The following is a 10225-nucleotide window of genomic DNA, read 5'->3' as shown; positions in this document are numbered from 1 at the left end:
TTTGTAATATAATCATCTGCATGTATTGTCAAATATATGTGGACTTTCATAACAAGACTATACAGAATATGTGTGTGTGTGTGTGTGTATTAATGTTGTTTTTGGTATGGGTACCAAATATTGCAGTTTGGTTGGTTGAATCAGATATTTTTCACCCATTCTAAATTGTATGAATAGTACTAATTCTGAAATACATAATTACCTCTGCCAAGGAGGTTATGTTTTCATTTGTGTCCGTGGTGTTCTGGTTGATTTGTTGGTTTGTCTGCAGGATTACACAAAAACTACTGAACGGATTTCAAGGAAACTACTCTTTTGCATGCTTAGTCCTTCGTTTAATTCTCATACCATCCTTTCATTCACCTCTCACTCATGCTCACTCATAATTGCAGTCATTATTTGGGGCTGTCAGTTGATATCAGCTGCTCACATCAGCCAGACAAATCTATCCATTAGTACAGTGACACACCTTCATTGTTAGCCTAGCATATTGCTTTTTAAATATGATTATCTCCCGCCTCTAGTTCATTCATGCTGTGCTTTTGCACATGACCTCCACCTCCCCATCACCGCCCAGTGCCCAGCCTCCTCATACATTTCCTCACTGAAGTGCCTTCCTCCATTTGCTGCCACCATCTCATCAATCTTTTTGATCAGCTCAATCACTTGAGATCTGTTCTTCCTTCTCTTGTTATTGAAGACATGGCACCAGTTAGTGCACCTGTTGTTGTCACCTCTCGTAGTTTTGGGTGGCCTGTTAGCACATACTGCCGAATGCTTCTGCCCTGAAGCTCATCACCACGCATGAACAAAATGATCACTCAGGTCTGAAGATTTTCTCCAGGGCTTGGACGCAGTTTTCCTCTTCTTTGGTGAACCTGCCAATCTGGATGACCAGCAGGAAGGCGTAAGGGCCAGGAGAGGACACCTGGATGCATTTTGCAATCTCTTTCTTTACGCTTTCAGCACTTTTAGACGTATCCAGAATCCCAGTGTATCGATCACGTGGATCTCACTCTTTCTCATAGACTGCGCACTTGCTGAAGAATAGAAAACCTTTCTCCCCATAATAGTGTTACCAATTGCACTCCTTCTCACTCCAGTTTTCCCAATCATCGCAATCCGCAGTGGGGAACCTGAAAAAAAAAAATCTTTTTAAGTATAATGCACTTGAGAGAATATCAATCAAACTGGTGTTTTTTTTAAGAATGTCTTTTATCCGTTTTTGCAAATGAACTCTTATTTGTATTTATACATTACTATGTATATGACCGAAGGAAACTTATGTCTTGGAATCATAACTGATGCTTTGTGTAACCTATGTAAATCCACTTTGTATCACCTCAAAACCTTGAATGTCAAGGGTATCCTCATTTCATTGGTACAAATTTACTTTTCCATTAGTTCCATGTGTGTGTTTGAAACCTAAATGTCATAAACCACATTTCATATTCTCAATAACATGTTTAATACAGTGGAATTTATGTGCAAAGTAGCCAAGGAAAATTATTCATACCCAGTCAATGATCAGTTCAGGAAAGTGAATTTAATGAATATTCTAGGCAGGGCAAGTTTATTCATATAGCATAGTTCATATACAAGGCAATCCAAAAGTGCTCTGAAGGGTTATAGAGAGATCTTAATGTTTTACTTTACTGTAACTAATTAAGAACATTTTAAAATTGCATTTCGAGCATGAGAAATACATTCTTGACAGCAACCTCAGCAAAATCTACAAATCACACAACAGCATGGGCACAATCTGTTGTCAGGTGTAATGGGCTCCCACACAAGAGATCTGCTCAATGTCAAGCAGGTGGGGGGTTGTTGTGCAGTTGGGCATATAAAGCACCTGCAGAACCTGGTTTTAATCAGCAACAATGGATAATATTGCAGTTGCCCTGAAAGACAACCAAGGCATAGTAAAACTGCATATGAGCAAAGACACTGCTCAAAGACTGTCAACTGGTGAGTAAAAAAAAAAAAAAAGTGTAATTCAAGTATCCTTAAATTAAATTGTTAAATGGAAGTCAGAGCTGCAGGTCACACTCAGAAAAACACTCAGCCAATGGCTTCTACCACCTGCACTCAGGTTTTCACCCAGCCAGCTACATTTACCAGGTGCTCTACTCCTGAAATTAACATATTTATGTGGGGTGGGGCAGCTGTAACTGGTGCTCAGGAGGTAGAGCGGGTCGTCTAGTAATTGGAAGGCCACTGGTTCGAATCTCCAGCTCCCCCAGCTGCATGAAGTGTCCTTGAGCAAGATACCGAACGCCAAATTGCTCCTGATAAGCAGTTAGCACCTTGCATTTCTGAATGTGTGTGTGAATAGGTGAATGTGACAAGTGTTGTAAAGCGCTGTGAGCGGTCTATAGACTGGAAAAGCGCTATAGAAATGCAAGTCCATCTACCATATTACCTTAGCAGCCATCCTCTTCAGTCAACTTGGTCCCATTGCCATCCTCTCATCCAGAAAGGGCCAAGAATCCCAGACAGGTACAGTGACTGTTAGTTTGTTATCTAAGGATTTGAATAAATCAGTGTTTAACAGTATTTCAAATGTTTTCACAGAATTCAATCACAGGACTACTTTACTACTACTCAAGCTGACCAAGTCATACATCCATTTGTATGACAGGAACAAAATTGCATTTCATAAAAAACTGGAACATTACTAACAAAAGGATACGCATTTACAAATGAAAAAGATAAGAAAAAAAAAACTAGGTAAAACTAGGCAAAAATCTGGTCACGGAAGACAGGATAGGAAGGGCAAGATAACCTGGGAATACTACTCAGTAAGTGCTTGTTCTGTATAGACATCTTAGATTTTAGTAGAACTTCATGAAGACTATTGATGTCTTTCTTCAGTATTTTACCACCCATAATTTAACTATAGTGCTTCAGTTTCAACACTGAAAATACCACTTTGTACCCATCTGATTCTGACAAATTCTTTTTTCATTTTACAGCAAATGGATGAAATAGTGGGCAGCTCCAGAGTGGTGAGTGCACCACCAGGCACAGTAATCTCCACACTTCTGTTCCCCAGTCGACCACAAGACACTGAACAGACTTTAAGTGCAGAACAGCCATGTCATACCTCAGATCAACAGCCTGGTCCCTTAACTGCAGCACCAACTAGCAGACAAAACAAAGGGCAACAGCTGAACATCATTCCATGACACATACAAGTTGCATGCTGAGCGCGGGACTGCTGCAATTGAGTCACTGGTGCTACCAGAATTAACTGGGTGGAGGAGGCGGAAGGAGAGAAGAAGGGGCTTTGAAACAACATAGGCTACATGACATTAAGAAACTGAAACACCACAAGAAGGGGCGGCTGTAGCTCAGTGGGTAGAAAGGGCCCTGTGATGAGCTGGCGACTCATCCAGGGGCAACCCCCTGAAAGGGGATAAAGCGGTAACATCCCCGTGACCCTCACGGAAAAAGCGGTAGATAATGAGATGAGAAAGAAGAACAGTGGTTGGCTAGTTAATTTACAAATGAGAAATGACTGCCTCTGGGGGAACACTGAGACTCCCAGATTGTCTGCTGATTTTGCCTGGGTTCTGACCACCCAGTTACCATGAGCTGCCACTTGGAGGCACAGCAGAAGTCTTGATGTAGAGGCACTTCCTTCAAAAAGTATTAAATATAGAAGTAATGCATTAGACCTTGACAGATTTTACCAGGTTGTACGTTGATTTCAATAATGAGCTTGCCATTTTACCTTAAATGCCTCACATCACCCTGTGGCATGGTGCACACCAGCTCACAAAACAAATGTAAAGAAAGGAGGAAAAAAAATCAACTGATAAGGGGATGAGTGTGAAGACATCTGATCTCTAAATGTGGACACAAATCATGTCTGTGATGATGTGCATCTTGGTTGTTGGGCTGTGTTGGATGTGGATCTTCAAGGTTGTCATCGTGTTGATTTAGAAGGCCCTGCTCCTCTTCATCCTTCTGGTCACCTGGATCCAAACAGATGCTGTGTAGGATTCAACATGTAGTGACTGCTGAACTAATAAGCTACTTCCTTCATGTACAGACTCCTAAACTTGTGTGGCAACACGAGGGTTATTACTATGTTATGTACCAAATACCAACACCTTGGGTTAGGGCCCAAGGACCCGTACTAAAGGTCAATTATTACCTACAACAAAAGGACACTCAGGTTCGTTCACTCAGGGAGGGCAGGAGACGGAGTTCAATGATCACATATACAAAATTTTATTGTTTAAAAACACAAGGTTTGGCACTGTAAACAGAAAAAAGGAGAAGGGAGCCCAACTGGCGAAAAGGGGGGGATACAGGCTGAGGCTTACCGGCTGGAGGAGGGGTTGTGACAGGGGAGGTGACATCCAAAAGGAAAAAGGAGAACACCCCACTCACAGCAAAAAGGAGACGTGCAACAAAGAATCTTGAACGGGGATCACACAACACACAAGGGATCACCACCACCCAGGGGAGCCACCACCACCAACACCGTCGGCCTTCAGCACTAGGGGAAGAGGAGAAACACAATGAGGGCCCACAATTAAAGAAAAACAAACAATATTTTATAATTTGTGCCAACAAACTATAGATAATTATTAAACTGAAAAATATTGAATTAGTCATAAATCAACCAACCCAGACAAGAAATCAAGAGTCTCTGGCCAGAGATCAACTCAATGATTAACCATAACTAATTGGGTTTAACAAATAAAGGAGGGCTAAAACATGTGCTGGGAAATTCCCCTTCCAAACAAGAAAAACTTTAATTACAATAAACTCCCAAAATAAACAAATTACCCCAACAAAAACACTACCAAAAGAAATTCAACCATTAAACAGAAGATAAAAAAATAAACACCACCAAACCTTGGCAGGCAGGCAGGCAGGCAGGCAGGCAGGCAGGCACACACACAGACACACACACAGACACACACACAGACACACACACACACACACACACACACACACCTGACCAAAGGCGGCCAACCGGACCCAGTCCCAGCCGTCAGTGCAGCGGCAACAACAGTGCACTGGCGGAACAGCGGCGAAGCAGCGGTAGTGACGTAGCAGTGGCCAAGTAGCCGTGATTGAGCAGCAGCGCTTACATAGCTTAATTAGCTTTAGCATCCATAACTCCGGTTATCAGTCCGGGTGTATTGGCGTCCCATCCAAAGAGGGAGAGGGGTGAAGAGAATCACACAGCGGGGGAAGACAGCCACCATGCAGCACACGACCAGCAGACTGTTAGAGGGAGAGGAGCGGAAGGGGAGCTTAGCACCTGACTACAGCAATAAATAGAAGTACGTCGTAACTCACCAATGCTCTGGTTAGCAGCAGTAAACACTCTTAATGATCGCCTGACCGCAGTGGAGACGCCGGATCTATTAAAGAATCACGGTTTGATTTACATGAAACACGGACTAATGTACACAAACAGCATGGCAACGTGCGCCTACCTGTGCTCAAATGCTAGCGGCGAGTACCACGACCCTGAAGTGGACGGGCCGAAGAGGCAGGAAGCGAGAGGTCAGGAGGAGGAACATGGCCTACTTTTATCCCCTCTGTATGAGCAACGATTGGCTAATAAGCCAGAGGGGCGGTGGTGCAGCAAAACTAAGTTTGATATGGCAGTGATGCCTCATACCACTACACTTGGTTTCGAGAAAACCAAAACATGCTCAGTCACAACACGAGCTGCATTGAGCTTCCTGTTGAAGCAGTTAGGTGTCCATTAGAATTCATTAGACATGGTGACAGAGGGTAGGCAGAATCACCAATTATGTGCATGCTGTCTGGGACCAGGGCCTGGGGATCCTCTTCTAGGAGCCTCGGGACAGCTGTGTTCCTAAATGCTCTTGCATTATGCCAACTACCCGGGTGACCTACACTGATGTGACAGAAGTGGCGTTCACTATCAGAGAATCCATTAAAGATGACTGAAAAAAAAACAACTTCTCTGTTCTAATATGCAAAGGGGGTTTACAATGGGAAATTGACATCCATCAACTGCACAGACTGTGTGGAAATCCGGCTGTACAACTGTCAAACTGTAATTGGGATCTGTAAAGTGCTTCTTCCGTGGGCCATGAAATGTGATACGGGAGATGGGTGTTGACCAGAGAACAAAACTGATGGAGGTAAGCTCATAGTGTAGATTTGGCAAAGCTAAATCGGTCTGCCACACCTCTGTATGACTCTTGATCGGATAGAGTCCAGAGACAAGCAAGGACACTGTTGTGCACAGACAACTGTTTTTGCTGTCTGCTCACGTAGACTGGTCCCAGTGCTGTTGTAAGGTCCTATCAGCAAAGAAGAGAAATTATCAAACTTAAATAGCATCATCAGTAATAATATTTTGGACACTAAATGTGGAGGCAGGCTTATCTTCAGCTTGTCCTCTTGATAGTCTGAAATGACTTTTGAAGTCAGAGACACTATAGCGGGACAACCTCCTCAACAAAATTGAGGATTTTTGGAACCAACCTCTGAAGAAAAATAATGAAGCAGATTTTGCATATCCAACTCATTTGGCTTGTATAGGACATTAATTTAATTAATATTGTTGATTACCAATGAAAACCATGCATGTCCACAATGTCACCTTTATATGAAATAATGGCAATACAACATTGCTTCATATTTCCTGACAAAAAGCTTGATTACTTTTCTTTTTGAGTGTTTGAAGATGCAGGTGAATCAAAAAACTTTTTTTTTTATGTTTAAGAATCATCACGGCGATCAGAAAAAATGAAAAGCAATAGACTAGGGTAAATTTAAAGCACTATATTCTCTGGATCATTTTAAATATTTACATAAAACAAATCACTTTCTCTGTCCAAGTCCATCTTCATGGTAAAGCAGGGGGATCTCGTCCTTCAACCTCATTCTCAATTAAATACGCATAAGCGTAAAGTACATGCTGTAAACTACAAGCATTGATTTTGTAGACGAATAGGATGTAAACATTTATGTGACTGACCTTATGTATGCTGACGGCTGCAGGAAACTGTCTGACTTGATTGCAGCTTTTTGTCACCACCCCCTGCTGCTGCCCCATGGTCTCATCCACTATCCAGGCAAGGCACAGTTCATCTCAAATGAGCCTACTGGCAGATGTCGGCCGGGGTGCCAACGGGTAACCACTGGCAGATGTTGGCAGGGACGCCAACGAGGAACCACTAGCAGATGTTGGCCAGGACCCCTGACCCCCCATGGCTGGGGCGCTGGGCAGCAGCAAAGATGAGCACCTGGGCAGCAGCGAAGAACAGCAGAGCAGGGAGCCTGATGTCAGTGAGTCTGGATGTGGTTTGGAGCCTCACTTTTTCGTGGGAGGCACCTTGTAGGCTAGGCGGGTTCCCCAGAAAGGACACACTTCGGGCCTGTCCGAGGTGTCAACAGTCTTGGTGCCCGTCAGCTTAGATAAAATCTTTGGTTGGGGCAAGCAGGCCCTGGAGCTGAGGGAGGTCTAGCCGGCTGGTGGCTAGCAGACTCCATGCTAAGTTCTGTATGGGAGTCATTGGAATACAGTTTGTCAATCAAAGTTTGTTTAATCTTTGCCACACCAGACAAGAGTTCTGATATGCCTGAAGCGTACCGCAACAAGGCCTTAAAAAACAGCTCCCCTTCAAATATAGCTATTGCTTGTTAGTCCTTAACCCTTGTGCCCTCCTCAGGCATTTTTGTACATTTTTCTCATTTTTTTAAATTTTATTTGGTGATCATTTTGGCTGTGTTACAGCTTATGGCATGAATTTTTGCAAGAACTTTTCTTTTAGTAAAATTTTTGAAATCCAATGTCTTTTTCTCTCACATGTCTTTTATATTCTATTTATGCATTTTGCACCCTTTTGACACCTTCGTGGCAAAAATGTACACGCACAGAAAAACTACTATAAAATCATCATACATCAATATTTTTTCTACTTTTTTTTCATAAATCACTTAAACAACTTCCCCCTTATCCAAAACTACCAAACATTCAATCATTTTCATTCATTTTCATATGAAATGCTGACATTAGATAATGCATGGTTTTATACTGTAATGGCAGTGAGATTAAAACATGTGGTTTGAATGGCAGTCAATGGGGCATTTTTGGCCACGAAGGTGTCCAGAGGGAGTATTTGACACTACATAAAAAAATACTAATGCAATCAAATCAATTTTGCTGCTAATCTTTGACATATCCAAGACTCTAATCACCACCAAAGCCCCATCTCCCTATTATTTATTTTATGGAAAATAATTCATTTTTTGCGTTTTTTTGTAACAAAAAATGAAATAATTAAAATAATTAAACTGGCATTTAAGGGGTTAAAATCCTGAAAATGATTGAATGTTTGGTAGTTTTGAATAAGTGGGAAGTTGTTTAAGTGATTTATGAAAAAAAAGTAGAAAAAAATATTGATGTATGATGATTTTATAGTAGTTTTTCTGTGCGTGTACATTTTTGCCACGAAGGTGTCCAGAGGGAGTATTTGACACTACATAAAAAATACTAATGCAATGAAATCTATTTTGCTGCTAATCTTTGACATATCCAAGACTCTAATCACCACCAAAGCCCCATCTCCCTACTATTTATTTTATGGAAAATAATTCATTTTTTGTGTTTTTTTGTAACAAAAAATGAAATAATTCAAATAGTTAAACTGGCATTTAAGGGGTTAAAATTCTGAAAATGATTGAATGTTTGGTAGTTTTGAATAAGGGGGAAGTTGTTTAAGTGATTTATGAAAAAAAAGTAGAAAAAAATATTGATGTATGATGATTTTATAGCAGTTCTTCTGTGCGTGTACATTTTTGCCACGAAGATGTCCAGAGGGTAGTAAATTTGAGGAGGGCACAAGGGTTAAACATAAAAACTGAATGTCCCAAAATTTCCTCAAACTGCATGCTGGTGTGTGCTGGGTCCATTTTTGGTCAGTTCGTTCTGTTGCAATTTAGTAAAAATAAAGTGAGGACCCAAATGCAACACACCAAGGAGGTAGGCAGGATAAAGAATATAGGACAAGCTTTATTTCACAAAAGCTGAATAACCAAAAATCAAGAATCCAAAAACAACCAAGAAGTGAAAATACAAAAATACAAACTAGAAACATAAAAGGTAAAACAAAGTTACAACCAAAAGGAGCAAAATACAACTCAGGAAAAAACAAGAGGAACTAACACCAGAAACATACCACGGGTAATGCTGGTAGACAAGAGAACAGGCTCAGGTGGAACACAGGACAAACTGACATAGACATGAGGGAGCACACAGACTACATACAAACAAGAGCTCATTACAAACAAGACACAGGTGGACACAGAAAAAGGGCGGGAAATCAAACAATGGGAGGAAATTATAAGTAAACATGTCACATGAGGGTAAAACTTCAAAATAAAACTTGAAACCACAGAGGTACAACCAGAATCATGACAATACTGTTGTTTTTCTACTCAGTCCTGTAGTTTATTTCAATTACCCCCCGGTCAACCTCTCGCCCAACTCATTTGAAATTGATGTTGTTCTATGAGCAATGGGGTACTACATGAACACACTATTTTCTCACTAAATTTGAACATTTTTGGTTATTTAAAGTGAGAGATTTATGTACTTTTTGGTTTTCTTGTACTCCTCTCACTGGTTTGGAGGGTGTGGAGCTCAGTTGGAAAAACATGCTGTCACAAATGTAAGTGTACTAACCAGAGATTAGCAGCATTTTAATCAAATGCCATGATAGTTGTTGGCTGATTAGCCCTAACTTAACCCTTGTGCCCTCCTCGGGCATTTTTGTACATTTTTCTCATTTTTTAAATTTTTTTTATTTGGTGATCATTTTGGCTCTGTTACAACTTATGGCATGAATTATTGCAATAACTTTTCTTTTTAGTAAAATTTTTGAAATCCAATGTCTTTTACTCTCACATGTCTTTTATACTCTGGACACCTTCGTGGCAAAAATGTACACGCACAGAAAAACTGCTATAAAATCATCATACATCAATATTTTTTTCTACTTTTTTTTCCCATAAATCAACAACTTCCCACTTATTCAAAACTACCAAACATTCAATCATTTTCAGGATTTTAACCCCTTAAATGCCAGTTTAATTATTTGAATTATTTTATTTTTTGTTACAAAAAAACACAAAAAATGAATTATTTTCTATTAATAAATAGTAGGGAGATGGGGCTTTGGTGGTGATTAGAGTCTTGGATATGTCAAAGATTAGC

At 40.7% G+C, this 10225-nt stretch overlaps 1 long non-coding RNA gene and 1 pseudogene across 1 annotated transcript; both read right to left on the bottom strand.

Annotated features, from left to right (window-relative positions):
* Window positions 1-292: 292 nt before the first annotated feature.
* LOC141006183 (GTPase IMAP family member 7-like) lies at window positions 293-3765 on the bottom strand (annotated as a pseudogene).
* Window positions 3766-4215: 450 nt separating this feature from the next.
* LOC141005539 (uncharacterized) lies at window positions 4216-5446 on the bottom strand. The gene is made up of 2 exons (XR_012179877.1): window positions 5323-5446; window positions 4216-4510 (listed from the first exon to the last, which is right to left on the bottom strand). It is a non-coding gene; the product is annotated as an uncharacterized lncRNA (long non-coding RNA).
* Window positions 5447-10225: the final 4779 nt, after the last annotated feature.

This window comes from Pagrus major, chromosome 12, assembly GCF_040436345.1.
Source record: "Pagrus major chromosome 12, Pma_NU_1.0".
In the NCBI taxonomy this organism is placed as follows: domain Eukaryota; kingdom Metazoa; phylum Chordata; class Actinopteri; order Spariformes; family Sparidae; genus Pagrus; species Pagrus major.
Note: the sequence above shows the minus strand (reverse complement) of the source record. Positions and strands in the feature narration are given on the sequence as shown.